The sequence below is a fragment of the Oncorhynchus mykiss genome, chromosome 17 (assembly GCF_057628025.1).
Source record: "Oncorhynchus mykiss isolate SJ-2025 chromosome 17, ASM5762802v1, whole genome shotgun sequence".
NCBI lineage: Eukaryota > Metazoa > Chordata > Actinopteri > Salmoniformes > Salmonidae > Oncorhynchus > Oncorhynchus mykiss.
The window spans coordinates 21,880,961-21,907,702 of NC_143038.1; the positions used below are offsets into that span (position 1 = coordinate 21,880,961).

The 26,742-nt window shown below is 42.3% G+C and overlaps 2 long non-coding RNA genes across 2 annotated transcripts in view; one reads left to right on the forward strand and one right to left on the reverse strand.

Moving 5' to 3' along the window:
• Positions 1 to 26,742, forward strand: part of LOC149975859 (uncharacterized) — a 944,026-nt gene that overhangs the window by 752,785 nt on the left and 164,499 nt on the right. The gene's annotated exons all lie outside the window — the stretch shown is intronic.
• The window catches only part of LOC149975863 (uncharacterized), a 56,377-nt gene continuing 54,068 nt past the window's right edge, over positions 24,434 to 26,742 (reverse strand). The window contains exon 3 of the long non-coding RNA XR_016487810.1: positions 24,434 to 26,087. This is a non-coding gene — a long non-coding RNA (uncharacterized LOC149975863). The remainder of the gene's footprint in view (positions 26,088 to 26,742) is intronic.

The window sequence follows — 26,742 nt, forward strand, 5'->3', positions numbered from 1 at the left end:
TGGGGTCATTGTCCATTTGGAAGACCCATTTGCGATCAAGCTTTAACGTCTTGACTGACGTGTTGATATGTTGCGTCAATATATCCACATAATGTTCCTTCCTCATAACGCCATCTATTTTGTGAAGTGCACCAGTCCCTCCTGCAGCAAAGCACCCCCACAACATGCTGCTGCCACCCCTGTGCTTCACGGTGAGATGGTGTTCTTCGGCTTGCAAGCCTCCCCTTTTTCCTCCAAACATGACGATGGTCATTATGGCCAAACAGTTCTATTGTTGTTTCACCAGACCAGAGGACATTTCTACAAAAAGTACGTTATTTGTTCCCATGTGTAGTTGCACAACGTAGTCTGGCTTTTTTATGGTGGTTTTGGAGCAGTGTCTTCTTCCTTGCTGGGCGGCCTTTCAGGGTATGTTGATATAGGACTCGTTTTACCGTGGATATAGATACTTTTGTACCTGTTTAGTCCAGCATCTACACAAGGTCCTTTGCTGTTGTTCTGAACCTTTCGCACCAAAGTACCTTCATCTCTAGGAGCAAGAACGCGCCTCCTTCCTAAGAGGTATAACGGCTGCGTGGTCCCATGGTGTTTATACTTGCGTACTATTGTTTGTACAGATGAACGTGGTACCTTCAGGCTTTTGGAAATTGCTCCCAATGATGAACCAGACTTGTGGAGGTCTACAATTGTTTTTCTGAGGTCTTGGCTGATTTATTTTGATTTTCCCATGATGTCAAGCAAAGAGGCACTGAGTTTGAAGGTAGGCATTGAAATACATCCACAGGTACACCTCCAATTGACTCAAATTATGTCAATTAGCCTATCAGAAGATTCTAAAGCCATGACATAATTTTCTGGAATTTTCCAAGCTGTTTAAAGGTACAGTCAACTTAGTGTATGTGAACTTCTGACCCACTGGAATTGTGATACAGTGAAGTATATGTGAAATAATCTGTCTGTAAACAATGGAAAATTGAAAAATTACTTCTGTCATGCACCAAGTAGATGTCCTAATCGACTTGCTAAAACTATAGTTTGTTAAGAAGACATTTGTGGAGTGGCTGAAAAAAACAGATTTAATGACTCCAACCTAAGTGTACGTAAACTTCCAACTTCAACTGTATATATATATATATATATGAGAGAGACAGCATCTTCTATACTGTATATATATAAATATATAAATATATATACAGTGGGGAGAACAAGTATTTGATACACTGCCAATTTTGCAGGTTTTCCTACTTGCAAAGCATGTAAAGGTCTATCCTTTTTTATCATAGGTGCACTTCAACTGCGAGAGATGGAATCTAAAACAAAAATCCAGAAAATCACATTGTATGATTTTTAAGTAATTCATATGCATTTTATTGCATGACATAACTATTTGATCACCTACCAACCAGTAAGAATTCCGGCTCTCACAGACCTGTTAGTTTTTCTTTAAGGAGCCCTCCTGTTCTCCACTCATTAGCTTTATTAACTGCACCTGTTTGAACTCGTTACCTGTATAAAAGACACCTGTCCACACAGACTCCAACCTCTCCACAATGGCCAAGACCAGAGTGCTGTGTAAGGACATCAGGGATAAAATTGTAGACCTGCACAAGGCTGGGATGGGCTACAGGACAATAGGCAAGCAGCTTGGTGAGAGGGCAACAACTGTTGGCGCAATTATTAGAAAATGGAAGAGGTTCAAGATGACGGTCAATCACCCTCGGTCTGGGGCTCCATGCAAGATCTCACCTCGTTGGGCATCAATGATCATGAGGAAGGTGAGGGATCAGCCCAGAACTACACGGCAGGACCTGGTCAATGACCTGAAGAGAGCTGGGACCACAGTCTCAAAGAAAACCATTAGTAACACATTACGCCGTCATGGATTAAAATCCTGCAGCACACGCAAGGTCCCCCTGCTCAAGCCAGCGCATGTCCAGGCCGGTCTGAAGTTTGCCAATGACCATCTGGATGATCCAGAGGAGGAATGGGAGAAGGTGATGTGGTCTGATGAGACAAAAATAGAGCTTTTCGGTCTAAACTCCACTCGCCATGTTTGGAGGAAGAAGAAGGATGAGTACAACCCCAAGAACACCATCCTAACCGTGAAGCATGGAGGTGGAAACATCATTCTTTGGGGATGCTTTTCTGCAAAGGGGACAGGACGACTGCATCGTATTGAGGGGAGGATGGATGGGGCCATGTATCGTGAGATCTTGGCCAACAACCTCCTTCCCTCAGTAAGAGCATTGAAGATGGGTCGTGGCTGGGTCTTCCAGCATGACAACGACCCGAAACACACGGCCATGGCAACTAAAGAGTGGCTCCGTAAGAAGCATCTCAAGGTCCTTGAGTGGCCTAGACAGTCTCCAGACCTGAACCCAATAGAAAATCATTGGAGGGAGCTGAAAGTCCGTATTGCCCAGCGACAGCCCCGAAACCTGAAGGATCTGGAGAAGGTCTGTATGGAGGAGTGGGCCAAAATCCCTGCTGCAGTGTGTGCAAACCTGGTCAAGAACTACAGGAAATGTATGATCTCTTTAATTGCAAACAAAGGTTTCTGTACCAAATATTAAGTTCTGCTTTAGTGATTTATCAAATACTTATGTAATGCAATAAAATGCAAATGAATTACTTAAAAGTCATACAATGTGATTTTCTGGATTTATGTTTTAGATTCCGTCTCTCAGTTGAAGTGTACCTATGCTAAAAATTACAGACCTCTACATGCTTTGTAAGTAGGAAAACCTGCAAAATCGAACCTTGGCATCCATAAATACGCGCCACTGCTCACAACCCATGTGGATTTTTAACTGCCGGTCTGCAGTTAAGAAAGCAGAGTTAATCTCAGTTTATGCTACCCTTCAGTCTCTAGACCTTTAGGAGACATGGGTAATCCCAGAGCACACAGCTACTCCAGCTGCTCACTCTTCATCTGACTGTGCTCTCTCATAGTCCGAAAGCATTTGGTTGTCGCAGTGGTGTAACGGGGCTATTTTCTCTATTCTCCCTCACTCACCTCACTGTCACTTGTCCACTCAAGTTTAACATTGTTGTCATCTATCACCCATCAGGTGCCCTTAGAGAGCTCATCAATGAGCTTGACACCTTGATAAGCTAATTTCTTTCTTTCCCTCCTTGCCTCTTTTGACCCAGTCCCCTCCCACTCACAAGGTAGGCAATATGCTTGACCTCATCTTTACTAGAGGCTGTTTCAGGCTGTTTTAGTATGGTTCACAATTCAAATGTAAATTGACAAATAATAGGCCTACTTATGATTGTTTTATATGAGGTGAATTGTTACGGTTGCAAAATTCTGTCCACGTTCCCCAAATTCCCAGATTCTCCAGATATTCCTGTCGGAAGATTCCCAGAATCACGAGGGACTAAAGGTCCTATCATGACAAGTCGGAAACTAATAACCTCATAATTATTACGTTTTAATTAAGTTATTTGCGTAGAGCTTGTTATTGGTTGATTCTGGCACTTTCCGAGTATGAAAAACTTTGGCATCATCTTTCTACAAGTCGAAAATGTCTGACTTTGTGAGTTCCGAATTGAATGCACCGAAATTAGCAGGACATCTGGAAATGTGCAATCCTATGAATTGTACACCTTGTTGATGAAAGCAGACTGAAGTCATGAGTGATCATGTCACAACGGTGGACCCCAGGAAGAGCAGTAGCTAATGGGGATCCTAACAAAATACAAAAAATACTAATACTGTCAAGCAAGTGATTTTTCCTACTGTGTCCATATCAGGACAGCCTCAGTCTCGGCAGGACTTGAGGCTTTCCTAATATGGATACCTTACTTCCAGGATTTGTAGCACTACAGTGATTCTGTCTGCAGCGAACGAATGGAAATCATTAACTGTGATTAGGAAGTTTGGCTCGAGTCGTCTTGTCTGCACCACGCCTGATAAATGTCTGACATAACTTCATCGATTGAGTATGATAAGACTCTTGGACAGAAGCACTTGGAGTCAAAAACACAAGCATATGAAGAATTGTTTAATATTACATTGTCAGACATTGTCTGTGCTTCTGAAAGAGTGTGTGTGTGTGTGTGTGTGTGTGTGTGTGTGTGTGTGTGTGTGTGTGTGTGTGTGTGTGTCCACACACCCCTTGCACAGTCTTTGCATTTTGCTGCCTTAAAATTACATCTAAAAAGGGATTACATTGGATTTTTTTCGGACAGATTTCCACAACCTACTCCACATTTTCAATGTTAAAAAATTACAGAAAACAAAACATCTTGATTGCATGTCTTCACACCCAAGAGTTAATACTTGGTGGAGGCTCCTTTGACTTTTAATAAGATTTTACCAACTTTGTACAACTCTTTTTAAGTATTGTTGCTTGAAAATCAGCGACCTGGTTCTGACTATTGCTTTCATCAATGACTCTCAACCAAATTGAGTGACCTTGAGCAATTTTGACAAAAACAATAGATTTTCAGGTAACTGCCAAAATAAAGGAAACACCAACATAAAGTGTCTTAATAGGACCACCACCAGCCACCAAACCAGCTTCAATGAGCCTTGGCATAGATTCTGCAAGTGTCTGGTCTGGATGCGACAACATTTGGTGTTTTGTTGATGGTGGTGGAAAACGCCGTCTCAGGCATTGCTCCAGAATGAAATACTTTTTTTTGTGCGCATGGAGAATTACTGGTATCTTTGATTTCAGCTTATGAAACATGGGACCAACACTTTACATTTTGTTTTTATATTGTTGTTCAGTATACAAGCTATCAGACTGCCGAGTACTTGAACTGGACTGGCCACCTGCACTGACTCTCCGCACCTTAGCACACTCACGCACACACCCACGCAGATATATACAGTACATTCATGCTACACACACATAACAACTGCCTCTTCCATACTCTTATTATGATTGCTAAATACTGCACAGTTTAAACACTTGCCCCCAATCCCACTTTTCCCAAAATGCGTGTAAATATTGATCTATAAATTGGGACCTCTTGTATTATACTTATGCTAAAAATGTTATTCTGTTCTACCCGGCCATTTACTTTATGTTTGCATTCTTATCTTTTATTATATCTTATTGTTTTTGTATTGTCGAGAAGGAACCTGCGAGTAAGCATTTCGTTGAACGGTGTATGCCATGTGTATCCCGTACATACAACTAATAAAAGTTTAAACTTGAACCACCTATGCTCATTTGAGACCATTCTTTTGAAAGTCACTGAGATCTCTTCTTCTAACCATGCTAGCCAGAATAATTGGCAACTGGATATTTTTATACATGACTCTAAACATGATGGGATGTTAATTGCTTCATTAACTCGGGAACCACACCTGTGTGGAAGTACCAAATTTCAATATACAGTACTTTGTATCCCTCATTTACTCAAGTGTTTCCTTTATTTTAGCAGTTACTTGTATTTTGCCCTAAGAGTTGTGCGAGGTTGGTAGAATCTTATTCAAAATTATTCACAGCTGTAATGGCTGCCAAAGGCGCTCCACCAAGTATTTACTCAGAGGTGTGAAGACTTTTTCAATCAATGATTGATATATATTTTTTAAATGTATTAATTTGGAAAATGTTCTAGAATTTTTGTTTTGCTTTCAGTAGGTTGTGTAGATAGGTAAAAACAAATCTAATTGGATCCTTTTTGAGATTACATTTTAAGGTGGCAAAAATGTGAAAACTGCAAGGGGTGTGTAGACATCCACTAGAGTGGAAGAGACCTCCACTATGTCACTTTACTCTGTTGTTAATATTGTGTCCTCTTCATTCTTCTACTTCCCTCCTATTCCCCCTTTTTTCTCCTCCGTCACCCTAATCTCTGACTTCCCTCTCTCTTCACCCTGTCACCCCTCTCTTTGATGCTCCTCTTCAGCGGCACTCCTCTCGGTCTTGGCGAGCCTGCTCTGGTTAACCCAGATTATATGGTGACTGCTGAGGAGGTGTGTGTGTGTGTGTGTGTGTGTGTGTGTGTGTGTGTGTGTGTGCATGTGTGTGTGTGTGCGTGCGTGCGGGCAAACCCGAATGGTACTGTGATGTACTTATAGAACTCCCCCCACCCCCTGTGTGTGTGAGGAGGGGGGGAAAACGCCTTGTCAGCATAATGAATGTAACTTCCTCCTGAACCCCGCTATGCTGATCCCTATGATGGATGCACACATCACAGTCGCTGTTTACAATGCCACTGTGAATACTGTTCAGCCAACCCCCTTCCCTTCACACCGAAACTCCCCAGTTCAACATGATAGTAAAGACTGTGGAAAGCCCATCCATAAATGTCCAATTCTCTCTCCCTAGCCATGGTGAGATTAAATTCACTACATTATTTTAACATTCCCCTATGGGGGAGTTGGATGGGAAAACTGAAATCTGTGTTGAGAATGTCCTGTACTTCGTGAATTGATGATACTCATTGTTTTGTTTGTCACTTAATGATGCAGTCATTTAGGGGAGACACTTTTATCCTAGGTGATTTATTGTTCCTTTACACTTACATTTAGTGGCCCATGCAGGAACAAAAAATGTGTTGCAAACAGGTATCGCTCCTTATATATTGTTAACTTGGAATGTCACATATGGTTGGCTGTAGTTCTACAGCTGCACCATTGAGAGCACGTTGACTGGCTGCATCACCCCTTTGTATGGCAACTGCTTGGCATCCGGATGCAAGGTGCTACAGAAGATAGTGTGTCCGGCCCAGTACATCACTGGTGCCGAGCTCCCGAGCTCCCTGCCATCTAGGACATCTATACAAGGCAGTGTCAGATGAAGGCCCTAAAAGTTGTCAAAGATAACGATAAACAGCTGCCTCTGATTGGGCAAAAAAGCAAAGAAATAGAAAACATAGAAATAAAGAAACTAGAATACCCACCCTAGTCGCACCCTGGCCTAACCAAAATAGAGAATAAAATCCTCTCTATGGCCAGGGCGTGACAGTTACGTTACAGCCTTATTCTGAAAATTGATTAATTCTGTTATGGCTAGGTGTCCCGCTAGCGGCACACCTCGACAACATCCGGTGGAATTGCAGAACGTGAAATTCAAATGACAGAAATATAAATATTTAACATTCATGAAAATACAAGTATTATACATCAAAATAAAGCTTAACTTCTTGTTAATCCAGCCGCTGTGTCAGATTTCAAAAAGGTTTTACGGTAAAAGCACACCATGTGATTATCTGAGGACAGCGCCTCGTATATAAAAGCATGAAAAACATATTTCAAAAAGGAGGGTGCACCACGAAAGTCAGAAATAGCGATATAATAAATGCCTTACCTTTGATGATCTTCTTCTGTTGTAACTCCAAAATGTCCCAAATAGATCACAAATGGTCCTTTTGTTCGATAATGTCCTTCTTTTAATCCCCAAAAACTCAGTTTAGCTGGCACGCTTCAGTCAATAATCCACCGGTTTTCCTCCATTAAAATGCATACAAAATTAATCCCAAACGGTACTAATAAACTTCTCCAAACAAGTCAAACAACGTTTAAAATCAAACCTTAGGTACCCTAATACGTAAATAAACAATAAAATCTAAGACGGAGAATCGTTATTGTCTTTACCGGAGAAAAACAACAAAGAACGCGTCCTCATCCACACGAAAAACTACAAATTCTAGCTCATTTTTCCAAAAACAAGCCTGAAACTCTTTCTAAAGACTGTTGACATCTAGTGGAAGCCCTAGGAACTGCAATCTGTGAGGATTTCCCCTCATAATTAATTATTTTAACAGTTTTAGAAACTTTAGAGTATTTTCTATCCAAATCTCCCAATTGTATATCCTAGCTTCTGGGCCTGTAATGTCCATTGTTCGAATGAGACCAAGAAGCAGCGTGAGGTAGGTTACTCATATTCTTTAATGATAACCAAGAAAATCAAGAAAGCGAAAACCAACGAAACATACAGCATTGTAGGGCTCAACAGCAACAATACAAGAACAAGATCCCACAACATAGGTGGGAAAAAAAGGTTACCTAAGTATGACCACCCACCCCCCACCCCCCCCCCCCCCCCCCACCCCCACCCCACCCCACCCGCAAAGGTGCGGACTCTGGCCGCAAAACCTGAACCTATATGGGCGGGTCCGGGTGGGCATCTATCCTCGGTGGTGGCTCCGGTGCGGGACGCAGACCCCGCTCCACCTCTGGCTCACCCCACTTTGGTGGTGCCTCTGGTGCGGGCTCTCCGCAGGCCCCGGACTGGGGACCCTCGTTGCAGGCCCCGGACCGGGGCCTCGGTCGCTGGGGGCTTAGTGACATGGATCCTCACTGGAGGCTTCGTGCCATGGATCATCACTGGAGGCTTTGTGCCATGGATCATCACTAGAGGCTTCGTGCCATGGATCATCACTGGAGGCTTCGTGCCATGGATCAGCACCGATGTCTCCGAGCCATGGTTCATCACTGGAGGCTACGTGCCATGGATCATCACTGGAGGCTTCGTGCAATGGATCATCACTGGAGGCTTCGTGCCATGGATCATCACTGGAGGCTTTGTGCCATGGATCATCACTAGAGGCTTCATGCCATGGATCATCACTGGAGGCTTCGTGCCATGGATCAGCACTGATGGCTTCGTGCCATGGATCATCACTGGAGGCTTCGTTCGTGGAGCTGGCACAGGATATACTGGGCCGTGGAGACGCACTGGAGGTCTGGAGCACAGAGCTGGCACAACCCGTCCTGGCTGGATGCTTACCCTAGCCCGGCAACTGCGGGGCGTTGGCACAGGACGCACTGGGCTGTGAAAGTGCACCGGAGACACAGTGCGCAGAGCCGCATAACATGAGGCCTGACTAGTCACACTCTCCCCACAGTAAGCCCGGGGAGTTGGCTCAGGTCTAGAACCTGACTCCACCAATCTCCCCGTGCGCCCCCCAAATTTTTTGGGGGGGGCTGCCTCTCGTGCATGCTTCGTCGCGCCAACTTCTCATATCTTCGCCGTTCCGCTTTTGCTGCTTCCATTTCCTCCTTAGGACGGCAATATTCTCCAGCCTGCGCCAAGAGTCCCTTGCCTTCCAGTATCTCCTCCCATGTCCACTCCTCCAGAAAACGCCATGAGTTTGAAGGAATTGGATCTCCGTAGAGCTCTGAGACAGGATTGTGTTGAGGCACAGATCTGGAGAAGGGTGCCAAAAAAAGTGTGCAGCATTGAAGGTCTCCAAGAACACAGTGGCCTTCATCATTCTTAAATGAAAGAAGTTTGGAACCACTGCCTTGCCAAACTGAGTAATTGGGAGAGATAGGCCTTGGTTAGGGAATTGACCAAGAACCCTATGGTGAATCTGACAGAGCTCTTGAGTTCCTATGTGGAGATGGGAGAACCTTCCAGAAGAACAATCATCTCTGCAGCACTCCACCAATAAGGCCTTTATGGTGGAGTGGTAAGACGGAAGCCACTCCTCAGTGAAAGGCACATGACCACGTCAATTGCCTGGTACCTCTGCACATCGACTAGGTACTGGTACTGGTGTATACAGCCAAGTTGTCATTACTCATTATGTATTTATTATTACTTGATTTGTTTTTCTATTATTTCTCTATTTATTTCTCTCTGCATTGTTGGGTACACCTGCAGTTTATGAAGTATATAATGAATACAATTTGATTTGATAGTGACATTTAAAAAAAAATCAATTCATATACCGTGCCAATCAAAAGTTTGGACACACCTACTCATTCAAGAGTTTTTCTTTGTTTTACTATTTTCTACATTGTATAATAAGAGTGAATACATAAAAACTATGAAATAACACATACAGTTGAAGTAGGAAGCTTACATACACCTTAGCCAAATACATTTAAACTCAGTTTGTCACAATTCCTGACATTTAATCCTAGTATAAAATCCCTGTTTTAGGTCAGTTAGGATCACCACTGTATTTTAAGAAAGTGAAATGTCAGAATAATAGTAGAGAGAATTATTTATTTCAGCTTAAATTTCTTTCATTACATTCCCACTGGGTCAGAAGTTTACATACACTCAATTAGTATTTGGTAGCATTGCCTTGAAATTGTTTAACTTGTGTCAAACGTTTCAGGTAGCCTTCCACAAGCTTCCCACAATAAGATGGGGGAATTTTGACCCATTCCTCCTTACAGACCTGGCGCAACTGAGTCAGGTTTGTAGGTCTCCTTGCTCACACACGCTTTTTCAGTTCTGCCCACACATGTTCTATAGGATTGACGTCAGGGCTTTGTGATGGCCACTCCAATACCTTGACTTTGTTGTCCTTAAGCCAACTTGCCACAATTTTGGAAGTTTGCTCGGGGTCATTGTCTATTTGGAAGACCCATTCGTGACCAAGCTTTAACTTCCTGACTGATGTCTTGAGATGTTGCTTCAATATATCCACATAATCTTCCTACCTCATGATGCCATCTCTTTTGTGAAGTGCACCAGTCTCTCCTGCAGCAAAGCACCCCCACAACATGATGCTGCCACTGCTGTGCTTCACGGTTGGGATGGTGTTCTTCGGCTTGCAAGCCTCCCCCTTTTTCCTCCAAAACATAACGATGGTCATTATGGCCTATTTTTGTTTCTTCAGACCAAAGGACATTTCTCCAAAAAGTATGATATTTGTCCCCATGTGCAGGTGCAAACCGTAGTCTGGCTTTTTTATGGCAGTTTTGGAGCAGTAGCTTCTTCCTTGCTGAGCGGCCTTTCAGGTTATGACGATATACAGTGCCTTGCGAAAGTATTCGGCCCCCTTGAACTTTGCGGCCTTTTGCCACATTTCAGGCTTCAAACATAAAGATATAAAACTGTATTTTTTGTGAAGAATCAACAACAAGTGGGACACAATCATGAAGTGGAACGACATTTACTGGATATTTCAAACTTTTTTAACAAATCAAAAACTGAAAAATTGGGCGTGCAAAATTATTCAGCCCCTTTACTTTCAGTGCAGCAAACTCTCTCCAGAAGTTCAGTTCCCCGCTACCTCACCTCATGTATTCATTTGAGATCCAACAATTTTCAGACCTGCGGTTCTCCACTGAGCTGGGGAAAATGCTTTTAGTTTGTATGCCCACAGCTCATGGACTAGCCTTCAAGCCACCTTGAAGTTAGACTCGCTGGTCTCCATTGACAATTTCGATCAAGTTTAAGGGAGGTGATATGTGAGAGTTGTGTTTGTGTTTATTAATTTTGTTGTATTTCATTGTTTTGTTTTGATATTGTTATCTACCTGCCCTGCCCTTAACCTGAACCCAACTGTCCTATATCTCCCTGGAAACGAAGGTCCTTAAGCCCGGGGATCAACCACCTGTGTGTTGTACAAGGCAGACAATTAATACCCCCATCCCCCTCTCCCCCCAATCTATCCCCAGCCGGGCCCGCTGTCCTTCCTTTTGATCTCGCTTGACTGGTTCAGTTGGGGGTTTTCTCACAGTGAAGCCACTCCTACATAGGCTATTACACACCACCACCATAAGCAGCCATGGTCAGCTGAGAAGACAGGCTGTTTGGATAGTGAGCTCATATGGATGTACAGGGTGAAATCCTAACTTGAGATGCATGTGAGTTATTCACTTTTTCCCAGGGGATTAAAGGGCACTTCACTCCAACACCAAAGTTGGACAGATGTATACAGATCTCAAAAGTCATCTAATGTTTAGATCAAGGATCCTTGCCAAAAATGAATAGAAAGGATGAGCACCAAATAAAATGTGGACATTACATGGTGCTTACCTTTTCCATTCATTCTGTATTGTGGCATATAGCTGGATCCAGTGTTGTAGTGGTAAAACAGACATGTGGGTAAACGCTGATCGCCGTTCAGATGAATAAAGTAACGCTCCCTATATTTTCAATGCATTTTTCTGTCAAAAGCTAAACACTCAAAATAAAAAAAATTAAAGGTGCATAAACAAAATTGTTTCTTTAATTTACAATATGTAGAATCTATGAGAATGGAAAGGTTCAGAACTTTTGTGAAACATCAGAGCACAGTTGAAAAATATATGGCAAATAGATATCAAAACTGGATGGTGTTCAGAGATACAGTAGATGGGAGGAACCAGGGCTGTCACTCAATGCAAGCCATTTCGATTTACGGTATCCACATATCTATTTATAAGTGAAGATGTCAGTCGGAACCAGTACCAGGACCACGCAGGTCCCCTAAAAAGGGAACCTTACATCTAAGAAGTTATTAATTGACGATTGTGTGAATTTCCTGTTCAGGATTTGAAATTCAATAACATAACTTTCCTAAACTTTTTTGCCGTGGTCCGCCAGCCAGAATGGTATAACCTATGGTCACATTGATCACTTCACCTCCTACCATTGAAAATTAATAACCTCCAGCATTTCTTCAACTTTCCTCACTTTGTGTGAATATCCATGGTTAACATGTAATCAAACCCTATCCTCATGAGGGGATTTTTTTTTTACACCATCTGAAAATGAACAGCTTCTTTATGCAAATAGAATACAGTCGATCATTTCCTCGTAAAAAAAAATAAAAGAATACTTAGAAGAACCAAATTCTTCCACAAACCGCATCACAGTAGGTAATTAAAGCTATTTTTTTCGCAACCCAACTTCAAGATGAACACAGGAGCCAACATGCCATCTCCTCTTTTCACTTGTTCCTCGTCCGGTGCTGTTTTTACAATTATTCCTCGAGTCGTTTCTAAAGAGAGAAACTCCATGGAGAAAGTGGTAAACCTATCCAAAAGGGGAGTCCATTCTATTGAAGTATCACAAAATGTTATATGTAATTTCATTCCTGCATGCTTTCTGCCCCATATCATGGCTTGGTGACTCAGGGGTAAAATGTTGTAGTAAATAACATCTGGGGTCTCCACCTCACAGCGCTCGGCTGTTATTCCTGTACAGTAGATAAATCATGAAGGGACTCGGGTCGTAAATATACAGTGTCGAACGCGATAAAAAAGTCAAAAGTATGGCGATGGTTACCTAACTGTAGTGTGATAAAGCCATGAAATAGGATGCCTATTGTTTTCATGAACAGGGTGAAGATATAACGGATGCAGTGACTAGAGCAATGATTAGAGCTGAGTAGACCAGAGGGTGAGTTAAGAGTCTTGGGAAGAGGCCTGTTAAACAAAAACACCATCACAGCAGACAAGAGCATAGATCATTTGGAGATAATCATCAAGGAGGATGTCAAAAACAACTACCATTAATTTATCAGCATCTTGGATGTGGAAGAACATTTTTAAATGATTGGTAGATGTTTCAAACAGTTCAGATACTGCCTAAGCCCCAATAGTGTATTTGTCCACATCAAAGTGCCACAGACATTCATCACATTGGGGTGACTTTCAGATCTTGATAAAAAGAAAACACAATGTGAATGTCGTAAAACGAAAGAGCAAACCACAACTCATGAGTAAAACAAACACATTTAAGCATATAATTCAGGTGGCTTGGCAACAACAAGAGGTTTTGTTTAATTCAAATCACAAAAACATTCTGTATCCTCATTTTACAACAGACTAGCCCTGGTAATCTAACACCACTTCCCCCCTTTAGGAGTGAAAGCAGAAAGAATGAAAATCTATCGTTTCCAGATCAGTGGAGGGGGAAAAGAGCGAGGGAAAGAGGAGGTATATTGTGACCTTCTTTAAATCCTCTCGGAAGGTCCTTCCCCTTCTTCCACCCATCCCTCCCTCTCTTCCACACACACACACACACACACACACACACACACACACACACACACACACACACACACACACATACACACATACACACATACACACATACACACATACACACATACACACACACACACACACACACACACACACACACTATGTCTTGCCAAGCACCTGTCCGCAGGTATGAAATTAGAGAGATTGTACTCTTTCAACTGCCGCTGTGCCCTACCTGAACACAAAGCCTTTCAGCCTCACCTGCCCCTGCCTCATCCTTCTGTTTCTTATCTCTCCATCCGTACTTATCTTTCCCGCCCGCACTCTGTACTCCCGTTTTCTCCTTTTCTTTCATCAGCAATATCTCAATCCAAATTACGGGCTGCAAGCGGAGCAAAATGATGGCAATGATGATTAGAATTTTACATGGGTGTCTGCAATATTGGAAGCGCTTTGAATGGACACAAAACACACTCTCTAGTATTGGCCCTGAGGTGGTTTGCTTCGGTGGTCATAAGAATGCTGGGTAAGCAAGGGTCTGGGACTTGCAGACAAACTTGGCAAAGCTGTGTTTTTTTTTATCTCTCTCTGTGAAACTTGCCCTTGCTTTGAATCCTGGTTCCTTTGTGTTGCTTTGTAAAACACGGAATATCCATAATCCAAAATGTTTTATTCGTCCCCTATTCATCTCTCTTTATCCTACAATGACCTGAAAACTAAAGAAAGTCAAAGCAATTTGGCTGATGCCTACTGGAAACTGCTATCACCTGCCCAGTTTTACATCCCAGATAAAGGAAAAGAGACTAGGAGAAGACACCACTCGAGAATATTGAGATGCTCAAGAGATACCCATTTGAAGACAAAAAACAATACTGAAAATTGGTGTGTGTGATTATGGTTAGAAGAGATGCAGCTATCCATATGGGAAAGATGCAGAAGGATTTTACAAGATTCTTATACAGTTGAAGTCGGAAGTTTACATACACCTTAGCCAAATACATTTAAACCCAGTTTTTCACAATTCATGACATTTAATCCAAGTAAAAATTCCCTGTCTTAGGTCAGTTAGGATCATAAGAATGTGACATGTTAGAATAATAGTAGAGAGAACGATTTCTTTCTGCTTTAATATCTTTCATCACATTCCCAGTGGGTCGAAGGTTTACATACACTCAATTAGTATTTGGTAGCATTGCCGTTAAATTGTTTAACTTGGGTCAAACGTTTCGTGTAGCCTTCCACAAGCTTCCCACAAAAAGATGGGTGAATTTTGGCCCATTCCTCCTGACAGAGCTGGTGTAACTTAGTAAGGTGTGTATGCCTCGTTGCTCGCACACGCACATTTTTCAGTTCTGCCCACAAATGTTCTCTAGGATTGACGTCAGGGCTTTGTGATGGCCACTCCAATACCATGACTTCCTGTCCTCAATTAAGCCATTTTGCCACAACTTTGGAAGTATGCCTGGGATCATTGTCCATTTGGATGACCCACTTGCGTGTTCTTCGGCTTGCAAGCCTCCCCCTTTTTCCTCCAAACATAATGATGGTCATTATGGCCAAACAGTTATACTTTTGTTTAATCAGACCAGAGGACATTTCTCCAAAAAGTACGATCTTTGTCCCCATGTGCAGTTGCAAACCGTAGTCTGGCTTTTTAGGGGGGTTTTGGAGCTGTGGCTTCCTCCTTGCTGAGCGGCCTTTCAGGTTAGGTCGATATAGGACTCGTTTTGCTGTGGATATAGATACTATATAGATATAGATATTGAAGAAAGAAGCAAAGTCTGCCGCCAAATGTTCTTTTCATATCGATAGCTGTCAACTTGTTGCGAGGTAAGAATATCAATTACCATCAGTTTTTAATGTTAGTTGTGAGAGAGAGGAGGAGTATGGAGGTATGATTGAGGAGAGAAAGGAGAAGAGAGGAAGAAAGAGGAGTAGTGGGGTGAAGGTGAGAGAGGAGCAGACGGGAGGAAAAGAAAAGAAGGGAGGAGACAGGAGGAATAGGAAAAAAAGAAGAGGAGTATGGAGGAGAGAGGAGCAAGGAGGTGTGAGAGAGGAAAAGAGAGGACAAAACAACAGCTGTTGATGACTTCGCAAATGCTATACAGTGTATTTGGAAAGTATTCAGACCTTCCCTTTTTCCACATTTTGTTACATTACAACCTTATTCTAAAATGGATTAAATAAAAAAAATCCTCATGAATCTACACACAATACTCCATAATGACAAAGCAAAAATAGGCTTTAAGAAACGTTTGCAAATGTATTAAATGTTAAAAACAGAAATACATTATTTAGATATAGCAAGGGGTCTGAAAACTTACTCTAAGACTCAAAATTGAGCTCAGGTGCATTCTGTTTCCCATTGATCATCCAGGAAATGTTTCTACAACTTGATTGTGGTCCACCTGTGGTAAATTCAATTGAATGGACATTATTTGGAAAGGCACACACCTGTCTATATAAGGTGCCACAGTTGACAGTGCATGTCAGGGCAAAAACCAGGCCATGAGGTGGAAGGAATTGTCCGTAGAGTTCTGAGGCAGGATTGTGTCGAGGCACAGATCTAGGGAAGGGTACCAAAAAATGTCTGCTGAATTGACGGTCCCCATGAACACAGTGGCCTCCATCATTCTAAAATGGAAGACGTTTGGAACCACCAAGACACTTCCTAGAACTGGCCCCCCGGCCAAACTGAGCAATCGGGGGATTGCCCGGGGGCTAGCACAATTCCAGTAACCTCCAAACGAGCTTCAGTGCCATACAACACTCCTTCCGTGGCCTCCAACTGCTCTTAAACGTCAGTAAAACTAAATGCATGCATTTCAATCGTTCGCTGCCCGCACCCGCCCGCCCGACTAGCATCACTACTCTGGACGGTTCTGACTTAGAATATGTGGACAACTACAAATAACTAGGTGTCTGGCTAGACTGTAAACTCTCCTTCCAGACTCATATTAAACATCTCCAATCCAAAATTAAATCTAGAATCGGATTCCTATTTCGCAACAAAACCTCCTTCACTCACGCCGCCAAACATACCCTCGTAAAACTGACTATCCTACCGATCCTCGACTTTGGCGATGTCATCTACAAAATAGCTTCCAACACTCTACTCAGCAAACTGGATGCAGTCTATCACAGTGCCATCCGTTTTGTTACCAAATCACCTTATTACCACCCACCACTGCGACCTGTATGCTCTAGTCGGCTGGCCCTCGCTATTCGTCGCCAGACCCACTGGCTCCAGGTCATCTATAAGTCTATGCTAGGTAAAGCTCCACCTTATCTCAGTTCACAACACCCACCCATAGCACACGTTCCAGCAGGTATATCTCACTGATCATCCCAAAGCCAACACCTCATTTGGCCGCCTTTCCTTCCAGTTCTCTGCAAAAATCGCTGAAGTTGGAGACTTTTATTTCCCTCACCAACTTTAAACATCAACTAGCTGAGCAGCTAACCGATCGCTGCAGCTGTACATAGTCCATCTGTAAAAAGCCCACCCAATCTACCTACCTCATCCCCATGCTGTTTTTATTTGATTTACTTTTCTGCTCTTTTGCACGCCAGTATCTCTACTTGCACATCATCATCTGCTCATTTATCACTCCAGTGTTAATCTGCTAAATTGTGACTGTTAGCTCCAATGGCCTATTTATTGCCTACCTCCTCATGCCTTTTGCACACACTGTATATGGACTTTCTTTTTTTTACTGTGTCATTGATTTGTTTATTGTGTTACTGGCTTGTTTATTGTTTACTCCATGTGTAACTCTGTGTTGTTGTTTGTGTCACACTGCTTTGCTTTATCTTGGCCCGGTTGAAGTTGCAAAATAAAATAAAAAAATAAATAGAAATCAGAGAAAATGTACAACTACATTTTGTGAAAAATATTACAATATTTTGTTTACATTTTGTGAAAAATATTACAATTACTGCAATCAAAATCCAAACTCTTTGATCTCGTTTGATATCACTTTTGACATAAGCTGCATCCCTTCTAGCCACAACCCTGTGTGTGACAAACCCAATATTCACACTTGGGTGTCAATAAAGTTGATTAAATTGTAGGTCAGATGTAGCTCAGATGTCAGATGTAGATGGTCAGTGAGATGGTCAGTGGGCTCCTATGTCTTTGCCAGTGGGCTCCTATGTCTTTGCCAGTGGGCCCTCTATCTAACTCTATGGTCTCCTCCCAAAGGGCTGCCCAGCGGCCATGTTGTTGCCGCTGTTGCTCCCAGCCAGCAGTTCTAGTCTGCTCTGGGATCAGCTCTCACCTCTCCTTCGCCCGCCCCTTTAATCTCTGCCATTAACACCAGGAGGCCGCACAGGGACTCTGACGAGGAATGTGACAAGTCACACTTTCACATAAATATTCCAACGATGTCAAAGGGAGATTTGAGCTAAGATTTGAGTTACAAGCATAGCTCCACAGATACAGCCCTAAACATACAAAAAAACAACACCCGGTGGAGATCCGCTCTGACTTTCGCATGTCAGGATCCCATTTGCAGCTCTGGGAAGCATCCCCTCCTGTTCGCAGAGGTTAAGTAAAAAAATATTTGAGCAGATATGTAAAGTCACTTGATATGGATATGTATCCAAATGACAGCAATGTAGGGAAAATACCCCCTGCTTTTTCTCTCTCTCTCACTCTTTGTCTCTGGTGGCAGATTCTTCAGGGCTCATGTTTCTGAGCAAAGTAGGAATCCACAGTCGATTCCGGCTCACGGAACAGCAGAGGCAAGATGGCAGCTATGTCAATAACCGACATGCCCTCCACTGACATATACCACCACTGACCTACTCTGCACCCTTTTGTCCAACATTTTGATTAGAACCTATGCATTTCAGAGAGAGGTAGAAGAGATGACCTCGAAACCTTAAAGTGGGGTGTGTGTGTATGCGCGTGTGTGCATGCATGTATTAATGGGTGTGTGCGTGTGCCTGTGTTTATTAACCACTATGTAATTAGCATGAATACACTTAAAAGTGAGTTGTCTATTAAGCTCAGGGACTGAGAGCAGTTATGCCAAACCAGGAATCAAAGACTGATTTTAAACCCTAAATTGTCTGCTTGGTTGCTGTTTATGAAAACATCAAACTGGCCTCAGACCAGTGCTTAGGGGCCACAACCCCCTACCAAACACTGTCCTGTTTAGAGTACGAAGGTAGGCTTATATTGAACCAGATATGCCTCATTACAACCCTCGAGGACCAGTGTGATGTTTCATTTAGGCTACACCTAAAGTGCAGAATAAAGCACCTAAAGTGCAGAGTAAAGCAGAAAGTGCAGAGTAAAGCAGAATAAAATGTATGTTTTGACAAAGTATGACAGATGGACAGGGTCTGTGTAAAAGAAAATTCATTTATTTGAGAAAAGGAGAGAGAAGAAATGGAGAAAATGGAGAGGAAATGGAGAAAAGACGGAGCAGAAATGGCTATGGAAGTAGGCCAAATAAGAATTGATGGCAATTGATCAGACATGAATTAGCCATTGGTCTTGCCACTGCTGTCGAGAAGATATGTATCACCCACCTCTTTGACCTGGGCTTTTTGACAGCCTTCATCTGATGATCTGCTATCTGAACCTTCATGGTCCAGGGGCATCTGCAGCCTTGTCTTGAGCTCATCAGATGGACTGAAGCTCCTAACGTAGTCCTCTGGCTGCAAGTCTGGAGGTCACAAAGCCTCCCATCTGATCTCTTCGGTAACTTATTTCACAAAACTGATCCGCCGCTCTGTGTCATCCAAAATTTTGAGTAACAACCAGAAGACCCTGCACCTCTGATAGGCTTCTACATCATTATTCATGAAGCTGACAATTTGTCCAACCATGTTATTATGTAGAGCTATGAGGTTGTTCTTTCCCGCTGAGAAACACCATGTCTCGCCGAACAGCTCAATTTTCTTCAAGGAGGTGATTTTCCTCCTGACTGGTCCAAATACCGTCCAGCCTAAGTTGGTGTTGGGTAGCCACTCTATAATCCTCTTTAGCTCCTTGGGCTTCTCTAATTCCTTGGGTTCTCTAGTTCTTGGGCTTATGTTGCTCCTGGAGCTTTTATTGCACCTGAGATCTGTCAGGTCAGAGACCAATCTTTCCTGGATATCAGTTCCTCATACCTAGTGTTGCAAAGGAAGAGAATATTTTTGGAAACTACCAGAGTTTAGAAACTTTCAAGTTTGGGGGGGAATTTTATAAGATTACATTTTATACAATTGGGTACTTCAGATTATCACAGTGTCTTATCTCTGGCCCTCTGTGTGGCCAAACAATCAAATGTATTTATTTGAAATTGTTTTTTTTCTTCCATTGGATAAAAGTAGAGACTCAGAGCTACAAAATGGTATATCATACTGGTTCCTCATTATGAGGAACCATGGGAAAGTAATTCTGCTTTGAAAGTTGATAAACTTGTAAACTCACTTTTGAGAAAATGGCCTTGAATGTTTTGGTATCTATTGAAGAGCTCCTCTTTGTCTACACCTATTCAGCATTGTTCACACCCTCTTAATCTTCAGCCCCACCCATCTTGTTTCGCCCTCGGAGCGGTCAGAGTCCACACTTGATGCTCTGGCCGATGATTTGTTTACCCACTGTATGGATAACATGAAAACAGCCGAACCAGCCCTGCTGGCAACAATTTCATTACACTTCTTTGCAGATGTTTACTGACACCGGCCATATTCAACACGTGATGTACACTTTAGCTTAAGACATGTAGCTAGCTAGGTAAACAATGAACCTAGCTAGGTAAAAAAAATGTAAAATCACATACGCCATGTAATGTTAGCTAACGAGCCAGCCAGCTAATGTTAGATAGTTAAACAACAATGAAAATAGTGCCAAATCACGTTGTTAATACACTGCATGAATATGCTAACCAATCAGGTTCAATGTTAGCAAGCTAACATAAGGCTGTAACTAGAAAAGCAAAAGGCTCCGGGATACGAATAATAATGTCAGCTAACGTTAGCTAGCTAGCTAACAGTACACTTTAGCTTAAGACATGTAGCTAGCTAGCTAGGTAAACAATGAACCTAGCTAGGTAAACAACGTGTAAAATCACACGTCATGTAACGTTAGCCAACGAGCCAGCCAGCTAACGCTAGCTAGTTAAACAACAATGAACATATTGCCAAATCATGTCTTTACTACACTGCATGAATATGCTGGGAGCTAACATTGTTATTATTATTCATTTAAAAGCAAGTCTGATTGATGCACCTGTGCGTCAATCTAAGTAAGATATTTAAAAAATCCCCATCCAAATCTGTCAATTTAAGCATGGGCTGCGTCTCAATCCACCAGCGACAGCAGGGGGAGGCGAACGCTGGCTGTCCTCTTATAAAAGGACAACCTGCCAGGCAATACAAATAATATATACCCAATACACACACGTGTTCCAACTTCTGCAATCAATGAGTCCAGCTCAAAACAAACAGAAAGGAGTGTGACGGCAGACATTATGCAATTCAGAGTAAGAGGTCACAAAACTCACATTGAACAAGACTTAGTCTTGTCAAAGAACGACAAGTTGACGGCTTGAAAGGCAAGTTTGCCTACACCAATGCTATTAAATGAATGCAACATATTTGGAATGAATATGGACCTCTGCTATGGAGATAGAATGTTATACATGAAGGTTGGCTAAACACACTGTCACTGTAGAAAATAATGCACACAACCTGCGCTTGCCTATTCCTCCGGGGAAGCTTCACATTGTAGTGACTCGTAAAAAGATGTGCAGCAGCTGGCAGGTAGTCCAGCGTGGTCATCAGATCTCTGTATTTGTCTGTCTTTACTGGAAGAGGACACTCGTATGCCCTGGGGTAGTGGCTTGCGAATGAGGGAGCTTGAGGTCTAGCTCTACTTCCATCCCTCATACTGGCAGCAGCTCTACAGTGGTTCCTCCTTTAAAAGTTGCATTATATTGCGGCACACCTTGCGTACTGCCACAGCATTCTGTGCACGTCATTTAATTTTCAGCCATTTTTTCTGTTACTGCAAGTTATTTCTAGTTTGACCACCAGATGGCATTTTTGAGAAACATTTGGTAGTATACCGTATTGGCATTACCAGAGAATTTAAAACCTTATTTTGTAATAACATAGTATATGGGATTGATTTTAAGAAATGTTGCTTAATTAATTTGATTAATATTATGGTGTTTCTATTCAGAGAAAAGCAAAACCCTCAGGGTTTCCGTTAGGATGGAAGGGAATAAATGGCTACAGGATTGGAGGATTTTTCTGTAAGAATATTAATATTATGGTGTTTCTATTCCATGAAAAATGAAAAACCCTCTGGGTTTCCGCTGGGATGGAACAGAAAATATGGCGCTGTACAACGTAACCCTCATAAATTCAGTGTTGTCAGTTTGTGAATTCAGAGCGTTTGCTCTCGGAGTGCACACCGGATGTTCGGGCCGAGGAGTAGGGTTGATTTGAGCGTTCTGGTCTTACAACAGCAGTCAAGCACGCAAGCTAATGTTGGCTAGCTTGCTAGCTACTTCCAGACACAAATGAGAGCACTCTGTTTTCGTGTTAACCAGAGCTTTGGTGACTGTAATTGTGCTGCTGGAAACAATTTAATGATGCTTTTTTTGCCAACGTTTACTGACACCGGCCATATTCAACCGGTGTTGAGAGCTCGTGAATTAATTATTCTGCGCTCTGGTACAGAGCACAGGCAAATTGTTATATGCATGGAGGTAAATTTGTGTCCTTTTGTCGAGAGCAAAACTTTTTTTAATTTCAATCAAAAATAATTGTTCTGAAAGCAAACGTTTTGCAACATAAAGGAAGTCATAGCAGACACCTACGAAGAAGGACTGTGTGATGATGGCATCTCAGGTAAGCAGCACTGGGCGGTCTTCTGTCCAACTTTGACATGGCTAGTAGTTAGCTCCTACAATTCAGTGTCGGTTCATAACATTCTATTATATTACACACATACATACTGTAGACTGATAAATCATGCAATTATTATTCTCAAGCTAAACAAAAGCATTTAGCTACGAAAGCCTTTTCTAGCCATTTTCAGTTGAATTAATCTAACTTTCTTTTATGGCAACTCATAAGCAGGCAAGGTCATATGTTTCATAGTCGATATATAATCATATTTGATGACAGTGTAACGGTTAGCTTTTTTTACAGAAGGATGAAAGAACACAATATGTCTGCCAGGGAATGCTATTCTGATATGTCAGATGAAGAGTTAGACCAGAAAGTCAGCGCCATTAAGGCAAGGATGCCCCATGCGGGCTTTAGAATGATCAAAGGAAGTCTCCGAGCAATGGGCAATCATGTACAATGGCGAAGAGTTATGGAGTCTTTGCAGCGTGCAGATGGTGCAGGTATCATTGCAAATTTCCCATCGCCTAATGAACAACCACAATACCAGTCTGGCGTTAAGCTTTCTGTGCTGTATTGACGTATCCTGAAAATGACATCTGCTGCTTTAGATTGAACAGCCATATCTCAATTATTGTTTTCATATCTAGAGAAAATAAGCTATTTTCTTTACTTTCAGAGAGCGAGCTGATCAAGGGGTTGAAAATGTAGATATTGCCAGATGTTCACTGTCCGAGGAACAGGCCGTGGAAGCATTATTGCTGGCCAACGTGTCCATAACCAGGGGTAATTAAACTGTTCTGTGTTCCTTTTCTCTCTTCATCTCTGTCTGTCTTGTTGTACATGGAACCTGTCTCACATGCATTAATTAAAAAACTAAAGCTAAATTTCAGATTTACACCACATAAACACAGCCATTTCACTGGACTATCTGTTGATATCTGTTGCTGCCAATTCAGGATTTTCCTGTGGGTTAGCCTTGCAATAACCAAGTGGTGAGACACATGGCCCTCTATATTTAAATGTTTCAGGTACACTCCGATAGGTGTCTGCGTCACATACAGTATCTTCTAATGACATTATCTTCTATTGTTTGTCCTCATGTGTCTGTTTTTCAGCATAAAGTACATAAAGTAGTCCCAGAGTTAATGATCGAAGGTCAGTTTTGCATTTCACCTCCTGATGATTATGATGACTGACCGTGTTAGAATAAAAAAAACAAGGCTTAATCAGGCTCTCTCTCTATCCATCTGTCTCTCGTCTGCAGATACGTTTGATGTGAGAGAGGAAGCCAGTCCCGTCATCGCCTCACCTGCTCTTAAGATAACCTTCGGGCCAACTGGGGGCAGAAGTCTGGTTAGGAGACACTGCTAGAGACACTGTAATTGTGATGAACTGAGAGAATATTAGGGTAGCATTGTAATTCATTAATCATATGCTGTCTGCCTCTGTTCTTACCTCTTTCCCTTTCTGTCTTCTACACCTCTCTCCCCACCTCGTCTTTCTTCCTCGTTTTATAATGCACAACATATGTGCATAGAAGTACAGATTGAACTTGCATTTATAATATTATATTACAATTATCATAATTATAATGCATGTATTATGTATTTATAACACCTGGATAATGAACTTCTTTCAATAAAGCGTTTCACATTTTCCACTGGTTGAAATTAAGTATCTCATTGAAATATTATCCTGTGTCCTCAGATTAATGCAGATGAAGGGAGTTAGATATGATTTGTTTTTTTAAGTATATATGAATTACAAATCAGCCTTTACTTAAATCATGTTTCTGTAACTATGCAATAGACTAATGTGGAATCAGTGATGTCCCAGGAGCAGGAGTGGTAAACACTGTTGAAGTGTATAACTCCAATACATACATGCAGACACAGCATCATTCAAATAATGGAGTTTGATATGACTGAAAAAGAATGTCTCAGAGAGTCATACCAGAACCGCACCTTTATTTGCCAAGGAAGAGTACAAGACCAGTGAATATATTCAATGTATAGGCTACAATGTGGGTATCTCATGTGTTGTAATAACTACAGTACGTGTGACTTGCATCCTTGGCACAACAAAGTTATTATATTCTACTCTATCCATAGGCTTCATTAATGCCATTCAGACTTGAAGTTGATACAACAACTATGATAGATGAGGTTCATAGATTTGTATGAATATTAGTTCAGAACCTAACGTTTTAGGGTCCATACACAGATCGGCTAAATACTGTAGTTAGCTACACATCCATAGGCATACAGTTATTTTTATCCTCCACTACACAATAAGCAAGTAAGCTAACTAGCTATGTTACTTCAGCTGCATTGCAAGGCATGCTTACACAATTGTGCATTCAATTTGCAGTACATATTTAAGCTAGCTAGATTCTTTACATCCACTGTTGTTGGTTTTCTCAAGAGTCCCTAAAACATGTCATAACACTAGCTAGCTAGCTGGCTAATGTTAGCTAGTCAGATAATTTGCTAAATAGCGATTTTCATGAATTAACTTCATGACAAAAAAATGTGTCAAATTCGTCATTGGAACTACTCGATATGATTGGTCATATAAAAACCTTGGGACCCAAATGCATAATGAGTGCTCTAACTCCCACTTGTGGTTCCAACTCCCCTGTGACGCTGAGTACCTCTAAGTCCAGTGTAAGCTCGCAACTTTTAAAGGAGTAACCACTGTACATGGTGTGCATGTTCCAAGGATCATCAGCTGAAATTATAAATATAATATAATATAATATAAAGAATATTTACGATACAATTCTACGTTTTTTTTTTCAACCAAATGCCCTGCCATCAAATTTGGTGAAAAGCAGTGTGCAGAACCCCTCTAAAAGACAGACAAACAGAGAGAGAGACAGAGAGAGATTTTTTTGTAATGCACCTTAGAGTTTGAGCCACATTATAGTGAGGTGATGTGTAGTCCAGCTGGTCGCATGAGGACAGAATCTGGGAGCTGCCGCTCTCTGCCCTCCGGTGGACGGTCGAAACCCCCCTGAACAGAGCCATGAAGCCTTCATAGGAACCCAGCTCCTCATCACAATCAATCAAATTAATTTATAAAGCCCTTTTTACTTCAGCCGATGTCACAAAGTGCTATACAGAAACCCAGCATAAACCCCATACAGCAAGCAATGCAGATGTAGAAGCACGTGGCTAGGAAAAACTCCCTAGAAAGGCAGGAACCTAGGAAGAAACCTAGAGAGGAACCAGAGGGGTGGCCAGTCCTCTTGTGGGTGTGCCGGGTGGAGATTATAACAGTACATGGCCAAGATGTTCAAACGTTCATAGATGACCAGCAGGGTCAAATTATAATAATCACAGTCAGGTCAGCAGCTCAGGAGTAAATGTCATTTGGCTTTTCATAGCCGATCATTCAGAGTTAGAGACAGCAGGTGAAGTAAAGAGAGTCGAAAACAGCAAGTCCGGGACAAGGTAGCACGTCCGGTGAGCAGGTCAGGGTTCCATAGCCGCAGGCAGAACAGTTGAAACTGGAGCAACAGCACGACCAGGTTTACTGGGGACAGCAAGGAGTCATCAGGCCAGGTAGTCCTAAGGCATGGTCCTAGGGCTCAAGTCCTCTGAGAGAAGAGAAAGAGAAAGAGAGAGAGAATTAGAGGGAGCATACTTAAGTTCACACAGGACACTGGATAAGACAGGAGAAATACTCCAGATATAACAGACTGACCCTAGCTCCCCGACACAAACTATTGCACAAACTATTGCATACAATATTGCATACTGGAGGCTGAGACAGGAGGGGTCCGTCCGACTATACACCCGGAGGAGGCCAACCAGGCAGGATATAACGCCACCCACATTGCCAAAGCACAGCCCTCACACCACTAGAGGCCTTGTCTCAGGGTAGTAAGTTGGTGGTTATAGCCCACAAAGATCTCCCCACATGTCAAGAACCCGAGGGGGGCGCCAACCCGGACAGGAAGACCACGTCAGAGACTCAACCCACTCAAGTGACACACCCCTCCTAGGGATGGCATGGAAGAGCACCAGTAAGCCAGTGACTCAGCCCCCATAATAGAGTTAGAGGCAGATAAATCCCAGTAGAGAGAGGGGAACTGGCCAGGCAGAGACAGCAAGGGTGGTTCGTCGCTCCAGTTCCTTTCCGTTCACCTTCACACCCCTGGGCCAGACTACACTCAATTATAGGACATACAGAAGAGATGAGTCTTCAATAAAGACTTAAATGTCGAGTCTCTCACATGGATGGGCAGATCA